General features: G+C 31.0%; 1 protein-coding gene across 6 annotated transcripts in view; it reads right to left on the reverse strand.

Annotated features, from left to right (window-relative positions):
- Nucleotides 1-659: 659 nt before the first annotated feature.
- LOC103569158 (uncharacterized) overlaps nt 660-11301 on the reverse strand; it is a 137977-nt gene continuing 127335 nt past the window's right edge. For 4 of the 6 annotated variants that reach the window (XR_008404429.1, XR_008404428.1, XR_008404433.1 and 1 more), the window contains 3 exons: nt 1464-2765; nt 1100-1165; nt 660-1001 (listed from right to left, as the gene is read on the reverse strand). The gene's annotated coding sequence lies outside the window, so the exon portion shown is untranslated. The remainder of the gene's footprint in view (nt 1002-1099; nt 1166-1463; nt 2766-11301) is intronic. The other 2 variants (XR_008404430.1, XR_008404432.1) reach the window with 2 other exon arrangements.

An 11301-nucleotide genomic window follows, 5' to 3' on the forward strand; every position in this document is an offset into this window, starting at 1 on the left:
ATACTCATAACCATCTCTAGTTGCAACGGAGGTCTGTTTATTCTCGACCGGGCACTTTTATGACCCGAGCCCGTCCTAATCCCTGAATTCATGACCTCCGTCCTCAACTTTCACTCACGCGGTCACTTCCGTTATAAACCATTCGTACTGCATTCTCACGTGTTGTTTGTTTTTTTTTTACTTAATTTAAACAGTTTAATCTCACACACATATTTTGGTACATGTATTCCACTCGCGATTCTACATTAATTATCGTGTATTAGAATTAAAAAAAAAAAAAGAAAAAAAAACAAAGGGAGTTCTGTAGAGTTGGTACACTAATTACGATCGATCAATTTCGGCAATCTACGCCGAAGATCGATTTATCCATATTCCGTCTCTTCCTCATTCGTAGAGATATTAGATATTACAAGATACACCGCTGAACTGCGTACACGCATTCAAGCAATATTCATTTTGTATACTTTCTTCTATTGTGTTAATTACATTGGTTAAATAAAACATTTATTTAACATTATTAGTTGGTTTAAACAATTTATTTCAACATAATTAAATTTTACCCTTAACCACTAAATATATATAAACATACATACATATTTATATGCATGATGTATATGAATTTGAAAATTTGCCTCTTATTTCATAAAAAAAAAAAAAAAAAAATGACCCTAACAACAATTTTTGTTTGGCCTAATAATTTTTTTATTCTCTATTATTAGCAGACGTAATTGCTCTTTCCAGATATGGATTTAAATACTTTCTCTCTGCTCTAATTTCTCCATTATTATAATTCCTATTGTTTAAAAATTTTTCAAAATGGTATGATAATAGTTCTTTTTGCCGCAGTGAAATATTTTCTGTCACCAGTGTTAGACTGAGTACAAATCACTCACTTGCGCCAATAAAGCTTGCTGTTTCCATTTCTTTGTTTCTAACTCCTGCTGCCAACATTTTTCTCTAAGTTCGGAAATCAATTGTTTTTCTTGGTTTAAATCTAAATGCTGAAAAATAAAGTCAATTAATAGTTTGAGCGATCTGTTTTAGTAAGATTAAAATTTTAATAAGTTTCGAATAATAAGAAAATATATATGAAGCTTACCACGTTATTTGGTACTAATGGATTTTTCCGCTGCATTAAATTTTTACCGGACGTAGATGGCTCAGCCTGCAAAGGTAGATTTTTTTTATCATTTTAAAATAAAAACAGCTTCAATTTGTACGCAACTACTTAGCAACCACATATTCAATTTGAAAAATTCAACTCCTTTTATTTAAATATCTTGGTCGAAACAATTAAATTTAATTATTAGGATGAGTATCTTCCATTTTTTATCAAACTCGTAAAAACAAGATGTCATGTAATTTCATAAAATTATACGTCAATAAAAGTTTACAAAATTTAATAAAATTAAAATGCAATATGACCGGTACACATGTATGCAGTACCGGTACATGTGACTCACCTGCCAAATAATCATTTCTAAATTATCAGTTCAACGGAGAGTATGTTTGCTCAATATGTAAAATTAAGACCGAGAAAACAAAACTACCATCTAACAAATCTGTAAGAATCTATAGATATAACTCAATCATTAGTCATCGAACTTTAGGTGAAACTTTAAATTTTGCAAGACTAGCAGTACGAATAAAAATAACCCGAAAATTTCAAAGCGTTTTCATGCAGTTCACGAAGTCAAAGGTCCCAGTGCTGTCCACAAACTAATGATTAATTATGTAATTGGTACAGGCATTGATTACATGCACACGTTGTATAAAGGAGTTGTAAATAAATAAATTTTTTTATGCGGAGATACATCTCTTAGTGACAGTACTTTTTCTCTTCGGCCAGTTCTTGATGTCATTTTTAAATTAATTCTTGAAATACGAGGACCCAACTTCCTCCACCGTCAACCAAGAGAGCTTTCGAAGTATAAGTCTTGGAAAGTTTCTGAATTTAAGGCTTGGTATTACCAATACTCTCCAGTTATTCTGTCTACAGTTATACGACCAGAATATTATAATCATTATTTACTGTTTGTTACTGCAATATCTTATCTAAATAAGGATAACATTTTACCCGAAGAAATAGATACGGTTGCTGAAATGCTAGAAAAATTTGTTGATTAGTTTGAAATTTTGCACGGGATAAGATTCGCTAGTATTAACCTTTATCAGCTACGTCATTTATCGATTGATGTGAAGAACTTCGGACCATCATGAGTAAATAGTTGTTTTTCCGATGAAGATATGAATGGAAAAATAGTTAACACTGTTAATGGAATCACAAATGTCGAAACTCAAATCATGAATGGACATTGGCAATATTTAAAGTTCCATACAAAAGTTCAAGTTTTACCGAAAGGGCCAATACGAAATTTTATTTTACGTCACAAAAAACGATTTAAAATTAGCAAAACTTTTAATAGTGCTCAAAGCATTGGAGTATATAAAATTTATAATCCAGTAAATGATCAAGCAGTGCTAAGCGTTATAATTAATTTTGATGATATTATTTACAATAATAATAACAACAACAATAATATTGATACAAAAGCTAAAAGATACTTCCGTTTACTGAAGGACAGCCTACTGTATACTTCAACGCTGTTCAGTCGAGCACGCAAGACAGATTCATCATTTGTAAAATATCAATCATCAGGATCTTCTAATTTTGCCAAAATTAATTATTTTGTTAGAATCTTGATTTTAATTTGATTCAAATATTGTCGCTATGAATCTCTTAAGGTAAGTTGTTGATATTTTTCCTAGAAAAATATTTTTCTTTAGACTGGAATTTACTTGGAATTTGAAAATTGTTTTATTTTTGTAGTATAACTATCAGATTTCCTAGAAAGGAAAGTACCACGGGCCAAGACTTGGCCCAACTTTATAGAACCTTGGGCCAGCCTTGTAAGCCAGTCTTAGCCCAGTTCTGGTAAAAGTCTGGAATGATAATCTCGGGCCAAGCCTGGTTGCTAGACCTGGCCCATACATCGAGGAAACGAACAGATTTTATTGTTATTATTAACCTCGTAGAGTTCATGATCATTAACGTTTGAATTATCTAAGGGAAGTAAATGATGTGAAAAAAACTCGGTGAAAATTCTGCTGGGCTCTTGGCGCAAACTACCGTCCTTCTGATTGCTGGGTCCGACCGCTAGCTACTTAACAAACCTACTAATATTGAACTGATCCATTCATATGATCTACTTATTAAACTATAGGTATATCCAAATTTAGGTAATCCTACTTTGGCCCGAGACCGGGTAAACACTGTAACGTCCAGGACTGAGTACACAATCTTGAGCCAAGCATGGGCCAATATAGGTGTGCTAAAGTTAGGTTCTCCAGTGCTGAGCCGAGTAGGAGCCCTTCGTTCGACTCTGGCGGCTCCTGCATGAGATGGCCTTTTTTAAAACACATTGAATTGCCGAAAAAATATGTCCTGGTCTTATTACTACACGAAACGGTTGGCGAAAGATAAAATTATGAAATTAAAAAAAAAAAAAATTCCGTATTATTTGCTAGGGAAATAGAAATTTGCAATTAGACTCCTCTTAAAATTAATATTAAGAGCTCTAGAAAATTTATACTTCGTCCTAGAGAATTTTGGCTTTCCTCCCTAATGCTCCAAAATTTCTTGAATCAATAATTTTTTCTATAGTTTAAAATTCTTTTATGTTTGAGTAAATATAGTCAGAAGTATTTGATGATGAAATAAAATTTTGTTTCAACGAATTCCTGAAAGAAAGTACAGGCCCTGGTAACTCCTATACATAGACATTAATTTAAAAAAGGAAGAATCTAAAGGAAAAAATAAAAAAAAGGACTTAGAAAATTTTTTATAAATATATATCATAAAGAAAAAATATTACAAATGCGAGTTTTAAACTAGTATTGTTCTTATAACAATTTAGAATTTTATTTTTTTAAAGTATCAGAATTAATATTATTGTAACCTTTTGTAATGAAAATATTATTTTAAACAGTAGATCAAAAACAGTGCAAAATTTTTATAGAAATTCGACAATAGGCTATAAGTTTAAATACAGATCATTCAGACTTAAAACAGATCAAACATGTTTTAAGCAGTAGATCAAATACAGATTGAAATTTTTATAGAAGTTCAATAACAGACCAATTAGTCCAAATATAGTCCAATAAAACTAAAATCAGGTCAAATTTTTTGATCCGGGTCGTATTTCTTAGTAGTTGAGATCATTTCGTGCAAATGTTTCGTAATATTAAAAAATTTATAATTCTTGTATCAAAGGTTTCTATTCAGAAATTTAAAAAACAATGTAACTCTCAGTCAATATATGAAGTTTCTTTGCTCTACAGAAAAGAGAGAAATCTCACCAAAAACAGATTGTCTGTAAAGAAAATATCGTGCCAAGTACAGGTCCAACACTTTTTATGAATAGAAAGAATTTACTTTACAAAAAGCTACAAAATCTTGAAAACATCACGTAGCTGGTAGTATTGAAAATTATGAAAAAAATCTCAATCGAAATATATAATAAAAAAAAAAAACTAACTGAATGTACTTGGCGTGCGTTTAAACAATAAATTTTCTTGTTATCGATATCTGCAGTTCACTAAAGTGCGGAATCGATCATAAGAATTGACTGTGAAATCACGCGTGTAGTCAAAATTTACACACTTGCTGAAGAAAATTGAAATGCCGTGAGCAAACTATAGAAATCTGACATGCTTTCAAATGTATATAAAATGACTACAAAAACACTTAAGTTTGCTTATGACAAACGTTGGATACACTCCATGTGTGTTAGAATAATAAACTTACTTATAGAGTAGATTTGCAGTGAATTACTTTACTCAATCAAATCGTGACACACATCAAGTACATTCGGATCATTTTTTTTTTGTTGCATTATATATTTTGATTCATATTTTTCTCATGATTTTCAATGCTACCAGTTACTTGGTGTTTTCAAGACTTTATAGCTTTTTGTAACGCAAATTTTTTCCACTCATAAAAAGGGTTGAACGTGTACTTGGCACGATTTTTTACAGAGGATCTGTTTTTGGTAGGGTTTTGATTTCGTCGCTAGTAAATTTTATTTTGAATGCAGTAATTTTTATAATCAACAGAAATTATTATTCTAAATAATATTTTGTAATGCTTACTTTGGGATATATAAAAGATTTTTTTTTTTACATTTTTAAATTACTTTCTCGTATTGTAAGTTTTCTTTCAAATTTAGTAAAAATTATTTAATTTTTTCCTTCGTGTAAAATTTTAAAGCAAAGAAATAAGTAATTTTTTTTTTCATAATCAAATTTCAATCGCATGGTTCTTGTATATTAGGGTGCTTTGTATCCGGCAAAAGTATTTTTTTCGTTGCTAATCAAGAAAAATATAGTTTTTATGCTAAAACGAAAATTCCCGCCAAGTTTTAGCTCTTAATTCCAATCTGACGTACTTTCTATTTGATTTCCAAGATTTTCGATTTAAAATAGACGTAAATTAAATTACTTTTTTTTTTAACTTTCTAATACTCAGCTGCGTTTTATGATATCGATGTGGTTTTGGTCGCAAATAATAGGGCATTTTGTGTTCTTCAAAAGTGTTGATAGTAAATTAGCCGTAATTCCAACTGTTTCACTTGTGTCCGTTGCGAAAGTCATTTTACCTATAAAATTGACCTTTATTGGCTTGTAGAACTTATACTAATAAAAGTACACTGAAAATATTGAAAAGAATTTTATAGGAAATTTTATTCCCTTCAAAAAAAGTCTCATGAGTCAAGTGGCTAAAGTCCATAGTTTTTGAGTTATAATAATTTTAATAATTTGAAAAATATAATATTAAAAAAAACAGTGACGGTTGATATTTTATTTTTTAAAATATTAAAGTCACTATAACTCGAAATTTATGGACTTTAGCGACTTGACTCATGAGACTTTTTTTGAAGGAAATAAAATTTCCTATAAAATTCTTCTAACATTTTCAGTGTATTTTCATTAGTATACGTTCTACAAGCCAATAAAGGTCAATTTTATAGGAAAAATGACTCCCGCAACGGACACAAGTGAAACAGTTGGAATTACAGCTAAGTTACTATGGGCACTTTTGAAGAACACAAAATGCCCTATAATTTGCGACCAAAACCACGTCGATATCATAAAACGCAGCTGAGTATTAGAAAGTTAAAAAAAAAGTAATTTAATTTACGTGTATTTTAAACGGGCAATCTTGGAAATCAAATGGAAAGTACTTCCGATTGGAATTAAGAGCTCAAACTTGGCGGGAATTTTTGTTTTAGCATAAAAAACAATATTTTGCTTGATGAGCAACGAAAAAAATACTTTCGCCGAAAACGAAGCACCCTAATATATATAGATAAAGTTTAAAATAAGAACTTTTACGTTAAAGGCGCCCAACATCGCTATCTTTTCTGTGAATATAGATGTATATTTGTCATTGTTTATTTTCCAATCAATTATGAATTACATGAACTATGATGAATACACTTATGGAAATAACAAATTTACCTTCAATCAGACCGTCATTCATATTGTTATTATTTAAAGGGGCGGGGGGGGGGTAATGTTTTAAAGACGATAAATGGCATATTTTCACGATTTTTTTTTTTTGAAAAAATAAGTTGACGACAGCGAATCTTCCGGGGCGCCTTGAGAATAAGTTGATATCCAGTAAACAATATAACCTATTTCCGGATAATCTGAAAGAAAAACTAACTCCATATCCTCACGCATATCAGATCACTTACCCTTCAGCCGATTAACGACCGCGCACTTGTCCAACTCAGAAGACATGCTGACATCCCGCGTATACACCCCTACGATGTTCAAAGCTCTCTGAAGGTGTTCCCCATCAGGACCATACACCTTCAGATCATCCATGTAGAGCAAGTGGGTAATTGAATACTTTCGATCAGTTGGGGGAGCGACTGAGTATCCACGGATTCGACGGAGGGCTACAGATATCGGCACCAATAAGATGCAAAATAGCAGAGGGCTCAGGTAATCTCTCCGAAAGACTCCTTTTTTGTACTGCACAACTTCGTCACACCTTAATACGAATGTTTTAAAAATAAAGCAATTGAAATAACCGTATGCTTATTATGCCAAGTGACCTATCTATTATACTCTGTTAACATTGAAAAAAGTGTTGAATACATAGATATATATATATATATATATACATATATATACATATATATATATATATATACATAGATATATATAGATATTGTAACGAATGTGAAACTGATGTTTTAAAATATTTGAATAGCTAGAAAACAAATGCCTTCTTCTCTTGTTTTTGTAGATGCGCGACTAAGTCAGTCAGTCTTACATAGACATCTTAACAGCAAACATCTATATATCAATAAACTATATATCTCTTTGATTTCTGTTACTGCTGTTAATTGTGGTGTTACTATTTCTAATATAAGTGCGTTATTATTGTAGTGCATAAGTGATATCAATTTAAGATACCAGTCACTACAATATCTATACGTATATGACCTTATCTTTGATAACTTAATGATGTTACTTATTTTGATAATACTCATTATGATGATTATTAAACAATCTATGTCATTTACACGTTTTCAAACTAAAAACAATAAAAAGTGATTTACTATAGAATATAAAAATTTTTTTTTCATAAAAATAACAAGAAAAAATCTGGAGACCGATCGGCCGTATGGGCTAGCCCCGAAACTTCCCGCTGTCTCCGAGCTTCCTGAGCTCGATAACATTATTGTAAATTCATTTCTGACCTCTTCGAGTTCAGAAACACTCTAAAATACGCTTGTTTTTTTATAAGCTTTTCAAGCTCAACCAAGTTCCATTATATGTTCATGTTTAAAAATTTAAGAATCGTAAGTATTACTGAACAAGCGTGTTCTAAATTTTTATTTACGGTTATGTCCAATAAAATTAATGAGTTCGGAAGTAACCAATGTAAGTGATCAAGCAAGGATGTAAATAAGTTTTGACTCAGATCAGAGCGTTAATATATAAAATATCAGAGAAAAATATTAAACCATACACACTCAGGCACCCTCTTGAAAAAAGTTCGAATAGCTCTCTAGGAACTTAAAACGTCAACATCTAATGACAATTCAATTTTCGGAAATCTTGGTAGAAACAATAATCTAGGACTTGTTATGAGTTATACTGGCAAAATTTAAAACAAAAAAAGATTTTTTAATTTTCACTTTTCGTATCACTCGTGAGCTACTTAATCGATCGACTTCAAAATCTAATCAGCTCTAAGTATTGGTGAGTCTTTTCAATTGTAACAAAGAACGCTCGGATCGGTTGACTTGTTCCAATGAAGTCGTTGGACAAAAATAATTTTTTTCCAGTGAAATGTATGCCTTGTCGGTCTAATAGTTTTTTGAGGTCGAAGAATTTTTCAGAAATTTTTTTTCAAAATTTGGTACGAAATTTTTTTTTTTTGCCTTTACCTTACATTTAAAGAGCAACTAACGCTAAAACGTATGAAAAGTGGAAAAAAATTTTTTTCTACTGATATCTTAGTGACAAATTGCCATGTAAGACAAAAAACGAAATGCAAATTTAAGCTGAATCAATTTGTTAAATGACCTATGCATTGATTTAGCTGTAAAAATATTTCCCCGGCACATGGACCCTTAAAAAAAAAATTGGAAAATTTTTGTCTTGCGCTATTTTCATGATTGCGAAACAATTGTAAATGTAAAAAAAACTATGATGGAAAGATCCTAAAACTAGAGATTTTGAGCTTTTAATATCAACATTAAGTATTTCCTGATAGCACTGATCAATTTTCCATTTAAATAGCATAGGAAATTTTCTTTTCTAATTTTGGTATTTTATAACTTATTAACGTGTAAGTATACCGAAAAAATCACTATGTGTTTTTGTAGAAAATCGAATGCTATACTATAAGAGTTTCATAAATTTTTCATGAATTCAATGATTCACAAGTTATTCATGGTCAAAGTCAAATTTATACAATTTTTACTATTTTTTCGCTTTTATGGTGAAACTATCAGATTTATTGCAAAATGTTGTGAGCTTTGCTCGCGGAAGAAAGATGTATGTACTTGTTATCGGTAAGAATGTGTCATCACAAGAGACTCGTGTCACCAATACAAGCATACTACAAAACCCTCGTTTTAATCCTATGCATAAAAAAAAAGCTATTTTTTACTAGAAATGTATCGTTAAGCATCTGAATGGACTTTTTTTGTCTTTTTTTTATGGTGTTACATACTAAGAATTAATTTAATTTAATTATTTGAAAATTATTTTTATTATTTATTCTTATAATAATGGTGCTGATCCTGGTCACAGCACCACCGTTACATTCTGAATTTTCCATTTATGGGACAGAATAATTTTGAATTTGCCAGCTTGACATCATTAGAGTATCGATAGATCCCAAGCGCGTCATGTCGTCGACTATTTTATAAATTATTGTTCTATTTTATCTTCGCGATTTTACCTATTTTACGATCCGGTCTCCATATTATTTATGAGATTGCGGGATTCTCAAAGAATCCTGGACAGCTGGTGGCAGCGTCCAGATCAGGGTAAATTGCTAGGTTGCCGGTGTTAGCGTTCCTAATAACAGGACAGTAGGTGAGGACCACTTGTATCAGCGTTTCTCAATGTTCAGGTGAAACTTTGGGGAACCAATGGCACCCCAAAACAAAGAAATAATGAATTTATAATTAGTTATGAAGTTTCCGAATTATATGGAGAGTAAAGGTTTGATCTCTAAGAATTTAGACTTTATAAAAATATGATAAAGCCAACAGAATTGACAGTATGTTGACGCTGCATCTTAGGTTCCTTGTGAGAGAAACGTCGTGGCCCGAGTCTGATGCAATCTGTTTTGACTACTCGCGAGCCACGGCGACTTGCTTATTGTAACTGATTTCCGTGACATCGAATTAAATTCATTTATTAGAAATATTTAATTAAATTTAATCGATAAAGTGATAAGGGAGCGTAGCAATAGATTGACGTAATTACGGGCTTCATTAAAAAACTACTTAGAATTTTGAAATTATCTACATTAAATTCCAATTTTCCTTTGTATTCACAAACGATTTATTTCAAAATTCTAATCAAATTTTCACGTGAATTTACGGTGCATGCGTTCAAGGAACCATCAGGGGAAGTTAAGGGGATATTCTGTTCTAGAAATTTGAACAAATGGCAGCATCTGAGCCGGTCGAGTGCAGCAAATCACACAATAAACGGCAGATATTGCCGGATGACTTAAAGACTCGTTCTTTTCAAGAAGAAGACCCAATATATGGATCTAGGATCACCGATTAATCCAAAGCGAGTATTAAATATTATCTGAGTATTTCGCTAAAACTGTTTCTCAAACCTCAAACGCGTTTTTCTCAAAACTACTTCTTTGAAGTGGTTGACATGATATCTCAAGTTTTACCGTACCGATTCCTTTGAAATTTGGTGAAAATCTTTTTTATATATCTCTCTATCGCACCAACCTTGGATTTTAAAAAGTTTTAATTTCAAGTATTTGTAAGAATCCGAACAGGTAAAAGAAAACGGGGTAAAAAAAATTTTTTTTTTTTTAAGCAGACGCCATTTTGTGAAAAAATTTATTTTTTTTCTTGGCAAAGGCCCATGCGATAGCGGCATTTTTACTAATGAAAAATTTTCTAAATTTGTTTGTTTTAGATCACTAGAAAGGTTGGAATCATGTCAACCAGGGAGCACCATTTTTTTTTTGTAGCCCGCACTTCCCCGGCCTGTAATTCAAGAATTTTGTTATTTTTTATTCTTTTTTAATTTTTTTTTACATTCCTTAAATATCAATAAAAATCATATGAAAAAATGTATAATAAAAATGCTCTTCTTTTTTTTTTATCCTACTTTGACAAATACCTAAAATTTCGGCTTCTAGACCAGAATACTCTCTTAAATGTATATAATTAATAGTATTTGGCGTAAAAATCATTGTGCTCTAAAAATTATGAAAAATCTTTTATGAAATCGTAGAAACTATATACATGAAAATCAAAATATTCACTCGCTATGGGTGCAATATGATTTCCTCAAAATTTTCGGGGCACTTGTGCTTTGTCTCTGAAATTAACATACTCCTCTAAAAGACTAGTCAATATCTTATTTTTTTTGTGTAAGAAAAGAAAAATCAATCAGATTCATCAATATGATGAAAGAATTGAAAAACTCTACACTATGATAACACAAATGTAATTAACTGTTTTAATTTTTTAATAAAAAAAATATTTTATAAAATATCAATAAAGTAAT

This window comes from Microplitis demolitor, chromosome 10 (genome assembly GCF_026212275.2).
Source record: "Microplitis demolitor isolate Queensland-Clemson2020A chromosome 10, iyMicDemo2.1a, whole genome shotgun sequence".
Classification (NCBI taxonomy): Eukaryota; Metazoa; Arthropoda; class Insecta; order Hymenoptera; family Braconidae; genus Microplitis; species Microplitis demolitor.